The 12,102-nt window shown below is 38.2% G+C and overlaps 1 pseudogene; it reads left to right on the top strand.

Moving 5' to 3' along the window:
* Nucleotides 1–3,030: 3,030 nt before the first annotated feature.
* Nucleotides 3,031–3,876, top strand: LOC135221789 (ATP synthase subunit a-like; annotated as a pseudogene).
* Nucleotides 3,877–12,102: the final 8,226 nt, after the last annotated feature.

Genomic DNA, 12,102 nt, shown 5'->3' with positions numbered 1-12,102 from the left:
CTAGCATCCATTGTTTTCTTTTATGCTTGAGACAATCTCATTTGATTAGCGTCCGCTAGAACAGCTTATCGGGTATTAACGTAACTTTTTGGGCTATTGTACCCTTACCCTAAGTGACCAGTAACGTAACCTTTCTCCCTTCGCAATCACTCAGCAATGCAACTGTCCATTCATAATATCGAGATCGGGTGCTCTGTGCTTTGCTTAAAATCGCCCAGATCCCCGACCACGTATATCGCTCTCTTGCTTATAAGAGATCGCCATTCGTTACACATGTGCCATTGTGTATCTTGCTGGGGGAGTTGGACTCTCGCCTCGTGTTGCTCGGATGTAAAAAATGACAGAAAACAAAAGATATTAGTGTCTAATCTATGGTTTTCAAGTTCGCTATAATGGATAGTGGGAGAACCTGCACCCCTCGTGCTCAATAGCACCACGTGCCCTGTCACCTCCGGTCACTGATTCAACTAAAACACGATCAATTTTGTTTAAATAATTATCTCTATTACGGGACTCTGACGTCCCCGTCACCATCAGGTATTATCTATTTCATTATCATATCTTGTTTGCATAAGTATACTTAATTAGGCTAACCCTTAGAGTTTACATGCTCTTTCCTCACTCTGAAGTAAGACCCCGGCCGAAGAGTTTTTTCTTTCAAAGTGCTTGGTACTCCTTCTTTTACTTTTCCTGTGGCCTTGGCTAAATATATATACATATATATATGTATATATGTGTATATATATATCCTTATATATATATATATATAATAATCTATATGTATATATATATGTATCTAATTTATATATTTATATATATATATATTATATATTACTACCAGGTAATCAAGATACAAAATAAACCTTAACACATTCATTCTTTAAATAGCACAAAATATTTCCATAAAAGGGGTGTTAAAAATCTGCTTGCAAAGAGCAGCTGAAGATCTGTAAACTACGTCCTAATGAAGTGTTCGGAGCGGAAATAGGTATAAGAAAAATGGAAAAAAGAGAAGCATGTCGTTAGGACTTCAGGGGTGCTAAAAAATATCTATTTGGATAATGAAATGCAAATTAAAATGCTAGATATAAGTTCCAAGTTCTAAAACGGTTGGGAGGAAAAATTAATCAAATTAACTTTGTCAGTTAATCACATTATTCGCAACCTTAAAAATGATGTTCATGTTCAAAGACCTGAGTAACTTGTGTATTTAACGCTAGTACAATTTTTTTTTTTTTTTGCACGTTTCTTTCTGCCAATAAATTCTGTACTATTGAATCTTCTCGTGGGTGACGATTTGCACGTCAAGAAACCAAACTATATAGGTCAAGCAATTATCTAATATATCATAGGCCTTTCAAATCAGGAAGGGAGTAGGAGAGGATCTTTTAAATCTTCCACCCGATACAGATCTTGGAGAGAAGAACTAAAATTCTCTTTCTATGGGTGAGCAAGTTTCCTTTATCAGCTTGATTGACTCGAACCCTCCATCGCTACTCAGCCATGAAATTACCTATAAAGCCCCCGGATAGGTCATCTACACTGATGACAGCGATGCCATCTTCAGGAGAGGGGATACGACAGAAAGAGATGGAGAGAAGGGAAAAGGCTGCAACTGCGGAGAGTTGCATCTCTCTCTCTCTCTCTCTCTCTCGTTAAATATTTTCCCCCCTTAGGCGAATGCATACATGCACCTGTGCAAATGTTTCTCTCTCTCACCCCAAACATTTCTGTGTTAACACATGCATATATCTGTTATATATACAGTAATTCTCTCCGTCCCCTGATATTTTTTCCCCTTTATTTTCAGATTAAACAGTAACAACGCTCTGCTCGCTCTCATGCATAGTTCGCAGCTCTGCTTCGCGATCGCTTCGGCGTGGATGTATTAATAACGAAACTATAACACGAAACAGATTAATATTGCTTCCATAACGACAGCGACCATCGGGTAACAATAACAGTATTCCAGGCTTCCAGCCGAAAGCGTTAAGAGTGAAGCTCAAAAAGAGAGAGAAAAAAAAATAATGAAAACGGAATGGAAAGCGAAATGTAAAAAGTAAAGATGTAACCACGAACACTGAAATGCTTTTTGCGGGGACATAAAATTCCTGCACGCTTTATGCATTAACAGAATTTTATATGACGACCAATGTTTTTTTTTTTTATTCTCAATCATTCATTTATTTCTAGGTTGACTTTACTTTTATATGGAAGCTTAATGGCCGAGTATGTCAATGGCTCTACCTAGCCCAGCCATGAGGGAAGGAACCAAGGGAGGAAAGGGACGAGTTAAAAGAACTTTTACATTTTCATTATTTATCCTGAGGACCGAGCAGTGTAAAGAGAGCCATATATAACAATATTTAGTGCGCTCCTCCAAACTCTTACTGCCAACCTCAGGACATGGGCAATACGGCTACAGCCATTCTTACACCGTACCGAAGAGAGATCATTAGTCTGGACATAAAAATAGGATGACTGATTGATTGATGGACTTCGTTTATAAAACTGGGGTCCAAACTGCCTAGGTCATTGACGTAAAATAGATTTCATTTCAATATGTAACTGACATGACTGATCGTTTCACTTCTATTGTAGCGGTATTTGTTATTATGAAAAAACGACTGCGGACTATAATCAATACTTCATACATCCGGGTGCGAAGTAACAGACCAATGGGATGAAATGGAGTTACGGAGATGTAATTCACTCATGAACAGTACCAGCTCTATGAGTTAAAGTAGACGCAGTTCCAGGGCGATTAAATCAAATTAGATTTCAAATTAATCGACCAGGACTATTCTATGGACAATGTTCAGAGATTTGTGGAGCAAATCATAGATTTATGCCTATTGTTGTAGAAAGAACTTCCGTTAAATCCTTCCTAGATTGAGTCTCATCTAACAATAATTCATTAGGTGACTGAAAGCAAGTGTAAGTCTTTTAAACTTACAATAGTAGTTACGCCTACTTCTAATGATTAAAATTAGTTAAATAAATAACACGAGCTTGTCAAGCTCGAATTATTACAAAGTAATATTTTAAAATCCCTCAAATAGCCCCCCTATTATGACTTAATCTTTATGTATTTTTTACAGTAGTACTCACTCTCATTATCATTTCAAGATATTTCATTAAAACCCCAATTAAAGTAGACTCTAACTTAACAATCACCAAAACAAACCAAGCTAACTGAAAATGATAACAAACTTATTTTCAAGATTCGACCCAATCTCAAGAATTAACCACATATCTCTAAACTGAATATCTACCTTTCTGGGGCTACTCTTTATTCCCTATCCATTTTGAGCTATACCTAACCGATCTTCAATAATATGATCAACAGTAACTTCAACTCTTCATAAAGAGTTCAAGACACTCTTAGGCCCAACTAACCCTGGTAGAACCATTATATTTGTATCATTATTTAGGTTTATCGTATTTAACAACTTCTTAGGACTTATACCCTACGTATTTACAAGAACCAGTCATATAGCAATAACTCTTTCTCTTGCTTACCTCTGTGGATAGCATTTATATTATTCGGATGAATTAATCGAACTCAACACATGTTTGCACATCTAGTTCCAGCCGGAACACCTGGTCCCCTAACACCAGTTATAGTTCTAATTGAAACAATTAGAAACGTAATTCGACCTGGAACTCTAGCAATTCGACTAGCCGCTAATATAATCGCAGGACACCTTCTGCTCACCCTTATAGGAAACACTGGCCCTAGTCTAGGTCACACAGCCGTATTTATACTAGTACTAGCTCAAGTACTACTTTTAATTCTAGAAGCAGCTGTCGCTGTTATTCAATCCTATGTATTTGCCGCTCTCAGAACACTATACGCCAGAGAAGTAAACTAATGCCAAAACACGGACACCATGCCTACCAGGTAGCTCAGACTTCCGCACCTCCCATTTTTTCAGGGATACTAAACCACCTTTTTGAGATGGTATTTAGATACTGACGTCTGTCACTTAATGCTATTGGAGAGAAAAGGTTTGGTAAAGAACTCCACCAAAAAATATATACTTTTAAGCATTGGTTTTGATTTCGTCACTAAGAGACTATCCGTACATTTTCAATGCTCGTGCTCTACATTATGCAAACCAGCCGGTCATCCTTTTACGAGAGAGAGAGAGAGAGAGAGAGAGAGAGAGAGAGAGAGAGAGAGAGAGAGAGAGAGACGTATTCCTTAAATATGACCGGTTGGTCTTCCAAGAATGGTTTCCTTGAACCTTTCTTGCCATAAAAGAAGGGTGTGAATGATAGATAATCCTGTCCTTTATTTGAGAAAGGAGAGGCAGCAGTAAGACCAGGTGGGCCATTCCCGATGGATGTGTGGGAGAGACGATGGAAGAAAATAATCAAAGTGATATACAGGACTCCATAAGGCGATACTATATTGAACTCCTATACGAAGTTATTGCGAAACTGGGGCGCTAACAACTAAACTTCCCAGGAGGGAGTTGGACGGTTTAGAAGCAATTTCTACATATAAACGACTTCCTTTCACACCACGAGCTCTGTTCGTAGAACTCGATCTAAAAGATGGATGTGCATTAAGGTCTGATAAGGCCATTCAGAGTCATTTTTCGTAGGTGATTCTCTCTCTCTCTCTCTCTCTCTCTCTCTCTCTCTTCTCTCTCTCTCTCGCTTCCTCCCGTTCTCTCTCTCTCTCTCTCTCTCTCTCTCTCTCTCTCTCTCTCTCAACAAATGCACACACTCACACAATCATATACATAATCGTATACGTACATACATACATACATATGTAAAACGTCTCTCTATAAATGTAAAATGTTAAAAATGTAAGTAAAGCATAAAAAAAGCGCATACTGAATAATAGATCAAATAGATCATTTTTTAAAATATTTTCTCTTTTCTAAAATTTATTTATTATTCGTCAGTGTTACGTAAATACTGACGATTTCAGCAAATAATGTTAAAAAAATAAGCGTCAGATTTATTCCGTACAGTTAATTGTCTTATTTTGCTTATTTATTCATTTCAAGAATTCCGCGAAGATTGCCTGACTAGAGAAAAATGACAAAGGCGAAGATTTACTCCTATTATCTCTAAACACAACCTTAAATACCTTTATTACTGGACAAGGATGTTGCTTTGAGAAATTAGAAAGTTTCTTCCCAAAGAGGTGATGCTAAAGTCCATTAAGACCTTGAATTATCTCTTTCAGAAGGAGGAGGAGGAGGTAGGAGGAAGGAGGAGGAGGAGGAGCGCAGGAGGAGGAGGACGGAGGAGGAGGAGGAGGAGGGGAGGAGAGGAGGAGGATTGGAGGAGGAGGAGGAGGAGGCGGTGGCGGTGAGAGATCCTTGACTGACCACGCGTAGAACTGGCACGTTCCACCCTATGATGTGCGTACACTGCCAGAGTCTACTCGTCCACAAAATGAGGATGAAGGGGTTGCACTTCAACACTGTACACGATTAAAATAGCCTTGTAAAGGTGAAGAGGAAATATGTCTAAATGAACTACGCAAGAACATTAAAATATTAAGTCAAGTCATTCTCAAAACCTTTCCTGGAAACAGAAGAACAAAGACAAACGACGCAGCTGTATGTGGAGAAAGATTTACAAATGGGCAAGATACAGTATAAGCTATACGACATTATGTTTGAGAAGGCGCACAATTTGCTCTTTGAAGATTGCTCAGGAAAGCGTCCTCTCCTATTCTCTGCCAGTGCTTCTAGGCGATGGTGTTCATTGGTTAGATGGCCTTCTTTACCTGGCTGTGGTTCATTACAACAGCAACAGTGTGGAGGAGTTTAAAAGAAATCATTAGGACACTGTGAATGAACAGTAAAACCTGCTCCTGGAGATAAGTGAGCACACGATGTCTCCTCGGATGGACTAACAAGTCTTTGAGACATCCTAATCATTGTAACTCCTTGTAACAAAACTATAAAGTTCCTAGTCTATTCTTTAGGTCAACTCGTATCAGGTTTATAAACATAAGCACAAAATGATATACACAAGCGGTATACATACATGTACTGAAGTGAGTTCGTTCAATCTGTAGCTGGTAAGGGTGTAGCGGTCAACATTCCCTCAAATCAATATGGTTTTGCTTAATCGACGCTATTTCGGTCTGCTGTGTTATCTCAATCCCTACATTTCTCTGAAAGTGCAGGTGTGCACATTTTCCCTGCCCTTCCTTTCTTTTGGCTTTCGTGTCCTATTGTCCTTTTTGTTGAATTGGTCTTCTTTACTGGTATTTGCTATTGTTTAAGTCATACACTGATAACTTTCATTTAATATGTATTCATTTCCTGTACGTTCGCTATTAGGTAATTTCACATGACTAATCTATCTCCTGTTTAAATCTGCTATGCAAGGCATTATTAATAGCAACAACAGCAACATCACCAATAATAATAATAATAATAATAATAATAATAATAATAATAATAATAATAATAATAATAATAATAATAATAATAATAAACAAATAAATAAATCACCCTGTTATAACCGTAACAAGAGCGCATGCACATACTGCACTGATACAGGCAGGTTTCTAAACACCTCGAAATGTCCTCTCTTGCATGCATATGTACATACATACAAATACATACATAAACACACACACAACAAATATATATATGTATATATATATATATATACATATATATATATATATATATATATATATATATATATATATATATATATATATATATATATATATATATATATATATATATATATATATATATATATATACTATATATATATGTACACAAATTTATGAATCGTTAAAATATGTCCATAATTCACAGACCAAACAAAACTCATGAAGTGCATCTTGCCGCAAGAGCCTTCTAATTCCCCATCCCCCCCCCCCCCTAATAATGGGCTCATTTAAATCGTTCGCATCTGCTGAAATCCTCCATAATGAACTCTCTCGATGTCGGTGTTTGCCTCATTAAATTTGGCATCAGTCCCGCACTTCAAGTTTGCAAAGTTAAATCTCTCCTGTATTTAATCCTCAATTACAAGTTTTCTGGAGGTCGTCTTCTCTCTCTCTCTCTCTCTCTCTCTCTCTCTCTCTCTCTCTCTCTCTCTCCGTATGTCCGAACCAGATGCTCCCCTTTAAATTGTCATCTTGCTGTTACACTCCTAAGGCTTTAATGAATGAAATCCCTCGCCAGCATTTTAATAATCGTCTGAAAGCGCGACACAGGCGCGCACACGGACGCACGCACAGGGGAAACAATCTATTATGCGGCGGAAGAAAAAAGTAAAACTAATTTCGCCTCGTTTAATCTCGGCGGAGTAATTATTTCGACAAACAATGACTAGACTTCCCGACAGGCCGGCCTCCGGCCCGCCCGGCACCGGCGCCTCAATTCCGGCAAAACCAGGTGATATGGTCTCATTGGACACACGACGATCCTAAGAGGTGGTAAAACTCCACCTCAACTTTCTTAATATTCCTCAGCGGTGAGAAGTTAGGTCGTCCTCTTCCTCGATGGCGGTTATTAAACTAAGATGCTTAAACATCATACATACCCGGTACGACCCCTACCGACCTTACCGCGGTCCCCTTCCTCCCCGTACAGGCCAAGGGGCAACTCCTGGTCGCCTTCCAGCCCTACATGCTGTCGCAATCTTGTCTTGCGTCACTTTTCTCGTTTACTCTTTTCCCATTGTTCTTGTTGTTGACTAATGAGACATCGCAAATTGCTTTTTGATTACTGACAGTCGAGTGCTGCGGTTAATCAGATTCATGATTGGCTGTTCCAAAAACGACGCAGGAATCGGATTTCATTGTGTTTGCTCATCAATCAGACTATTTGGACAGCGCTTGGTAGGCTTCCAATCCTTCTCTTTTCTGTTTGTCTCTATCTTTCCCAAGCGTTTTATTTCCTGCACTCTGAGAAGAGAAGGGTTGGGGATCCGCATCTGATAAGAGGTCTTATCAGGTTAGGTTACGAAATAAATCATGCATCAGGCTGAGGAGATACAGGTGACTGGAGCAACTCCAAAAGTTTCAAGGCTGCCGCAAAGAAAAGAAAAAGCAAGAGAACAGGAAAATGAAAAGATTCCATATATTGCCATTGCTAAGTGATGAAGAACCTGTCTCTCAAACGAAGACACATGAAGAAAAAAAATGTTCGGGAATGTTGAAGTTGGTAGCAGGTTCAACAAGTTTGTGTTAAAGGGGTTGATAGATGCACAAGATTGCTTCGGTATATAATGTGTGATTTACACATTATAGTAGTATTTCGATGCCCGAGGAATGGCTGCTGCATACATCCTATGTCATTTTACATACAGTCTCTTTTCTATTATTATGTAGTGTGATTCCTCCATGACTTACTCCTTAAAAAAAACATTATAGCTCTTTTCATTCTTACCTACACCTCTCTGTCTCTCTCTATCTCCTTGTACAGAAAAGTAAGGCTAAACAAACAACGAAATCACTTCATCTGATAGTACAAAAGATTTACATCTGATGTCTAAACTGACTGACATGGTTTACAGCGTCGTAATTGTACTGAATTTTACTGTCCTTAATAGGTCGAACGTTGCTCACAACAGCTAAAATTATTAAGTCACGAAAAGTTCTCCTCGGGGTTTATGCTGTTCAATTTGTTTGTATGGTGTTTTTACGTTGCATGGAACCAGTAGCTATTCAGCAACGGGGCTAACGGCTTTACGTGATTTCCTAACCACTTCGAGAGTGAACTTCTATCACCAGAAATACACATCTCTAACACCTCTATGGAATGTCCGAGAATCGAACTCGCAGCCACAGAGGTGGCAGGTCAAGACCATACAGATCACGCCACTGAGGCCCTCTTATGCTGTTCAAAGTCTGCGCTCATTACACATATGTAAGATGGCTAACAAGCACGTGTGTGCACATGAACGTAAACTGAGATTAGGCGCACATGAACGTAAACTGAGATTAGACCCATCCTAAAAGCACGTGAAATATATTTTCCTTCAACCTTCTTAATAAAATTAAAAAAAAAAAAAAAAAAAAAAAAACTCCAAATACCGATTTGTGGAGAAAGCGGACCCACGAGCCACCTGAGCGAGGAGTGAGATACCTGACAGAGAGGAGATATCGAGCACCTCCGTTGTCGGACAGCGGCCAACCAATCTTGTTTGCGGTCAGGTTTGACAGAATGCTTACAACTTCGATAAGTTGTCTTGAAGTTTGGAAAGTACGTTCACTGGTCTGACAGGACTTTTTAAGAAAAGTTCGGGGGACGCTCACAAATTTTGGCTCTACGGGGGCGTGAGTGAGACGAGATAAAAGTTTGGCGTTAGTTTTGTGCTTTCATTTCCTTTCATTTTCGTTTTTTTTTCGTATTTCATTTTAATTATCAAACTGATAATATGAAAAAACCTTTTCTCACAGCATTACCAGTATTCAGCTATATTCATCAATACATAAGGTTTTACGGTCCTGTTTCATTTGCAAGAAAATTCCCAAATCCCGAATGGGATCTCGCCGTCTCTCCAGAGTTAATTTGGTGCAAGGCAAAGTATTTTCAGAATCGGCTGCTGCTTGATCGGTAAGATCTAATGAAGAAGAAGAAGAAGAAGAAGAAGAAGGACGGAAAGGAGTGGGAAGTGAAAGGAAGAGACAAATGAGTGATGGATAAGGAGGAAGGAGAAGGACTAGAGAGGAGAGACGAGGGAGAGGGTGAGGAAGAGGACAGGGAGCCGGTGAACCTCATCCAAGATGGCTGCCTTTAAAAAACGAATTGGGAAGCTTCCAACTTCATTCTGTTTTACGACTTCCGCCTAATTGACCAAAGGGGGACTAGCGCTAGGCTAAATAATGATGACTTTTTCCTTCATTTCTTTCTGTCTTCTTCTAATACGTGGTTCTATTCAACGACGGCATATTTTCTCCCTGTCAGACCCCAGCCATCAAACAGCCATTAAGACGAAATATCAAGAAAGCATTCAATACAAAAGTCAGAGGCAACAAGCTCAATCATTCGCTTTACACTTGGCCCTGGCATGATAAATACTGCAAGCAAAGTAAACAAGCGTCAAACCCTAGACTGGTTAACACTGCAAGCAAAGAAAACAAACTTCAAACCATGGCATGATTAATACTGCAAGCAAAGTAAACAAACTTCAAACCATGGCATGATTAATACTGCAAGCAAAGTAAACAAACTTCAAACAATAGTATGGTTAACACTGCAAGCAAAGTAAACAAACTTCAAACCATGGCACGATTAATATTGCAAGCAAAGTAAACAAACTTCAAACTATGGCATCATTAATACTGCAAGCAGAGTAAACAAACTTCAAACAATGGCATGATTAACACTGCAAGAAAAGTAAACAAACTTCAAACCATGGCATGATTAATACTGCAAGCAAAATAAACAAACGTCAAATCATGGCATGGTTAACACTACAAGCAAAGTAAGCAAACTTCAAACCATGGCATGATTAATACTGCAAGCAAAGTAAACAAACTTCAAACCATGGCATGATTAATACTGCAAGCAGAGTAAACAAACGTCAAACCATGGCATGATTAATAACTGCAGCAGGTATACAAACTCAAACCATGAATGATTAATACTGCCAATCAAAGTAACAAACTTCAAACAATGGCATGATTAATACTGCAAGAAAAGTAAACAAACTTCAAACCATGGAATGATTAATACTGCAAGCAAAGTAAACAAACTTCAAACAATGGCATGATTAATACTGCAAGAAAAGTAAACAAACTTCAAACTATGGCATGGTTAATACTGCAAGCAAAATAAACAAACGTCAAATCATAGCATGGTTAACACTACAAGCAAAGTAAACAAACTTCAAACTATGGCATGGTTAATACTGCAAGCAAAATAAACAAACGTCAAATCATGGCATGGTTAACACTACAAGCAAAGTAAACAAACTTCAAACCATGGAATGATTGATACTGCAAGCAAAGTAAACAAACTTCAAACCATGGCATGATTAATACTGCAAGCAAAGTAAACAAACTTCAAACCATGGCATGATTAATACTGCAAGCAAAGTATACAAACTTCAAACCATGGCATGATTAATACTGCAAGCAAAGTAAACAAACGTCAAACCATGGCATGATTAATACTGCAAGCAAAGTATACAAACTTCAAACCATGGAATGATTAATACTGCAAGCAAAGTAAACAAACTTCAAACCATGGCATGATTAACACTGCAAGCAAAATAAACAAACTTCAAACCATGGCATGGTTAACACTGCAAGCAAAGTAAACAAACTTCAAACCATGGCATGATTGATACTGCAAGCAAAGTAAGCAAACTTCAAACCATGGCATGATTAATACTGCAAGCAAAGTAAACAAACGTCAAACCATGGCATGATTAATACTGCAAGCAAAGTATACAAACTTCAAACCATGGCATGATTAATACTGCAAGCAAAGTAAACAAACGTCAAACCATGGAATGATTAATACTGCAAGCAAAGTAAACAAACTTCAAACCATGGCATGATTAATACTGCAAGCAAAGTATACAAACTTCAAACCATGGAATGATTAATACTGCAAGCAAAGTAAAACAAACTTCAACCATGGCATGATTAACATTGCAAGCAAAATAAACAAACTTCAAACCAGCATGGCATGATTGATACTGCAAGCAAAAGTAAGCAAACTTCAAACCATGGCATGATTAATACTTGCAAGCAAAGTAAACCAAACGTCAAACCACTGGCATGATTAATACTGCAAGCAAAGTATACAACTTTCAAATACCATGGCATGATTAAATTACTGCAAGCAAAGTTATACAAACTTTCAAACCATGGCGGATGATTAATTACTGCCAAGCAAAGTATACAAACTTTCAAAACCATTGAATGATTAATACTGGCAAGCAAAGTAAACAAACTTCAAACCATGGCATGATTAACATTGCAAGCAAAATAAACAAACTTCAAACCATGGCATGGTTAACACTGCAAGCAAAGTAAACAAACTTCAAACCATGGCATGGTTACCACTACAAGCAAAGTAAACAAACTTCAAACCATGGCATGATTAATACTGCAGGCAAAGTAAAAGCAAAAGCTTTTCAAAC

This window comes from Macrobrachium nipponense, chromosome 3 (genome assembly GCF_015104395.2).
Source record: "Macrobrachium nipponense isolate FS-2020 chromosome 3, ASM1510439v2, whole genome shotgun sequence".
NCBI classification, from domain to species: Eukaryota; Metazoa; Arthropoda; class Malacostraca; order Decapoda; family Palaemonidae; genus Macrobrachium; species Macrobrachium nipponense.
This window is presented reverse-complemented; position numbering and strand designations above follow the sequence as displayed.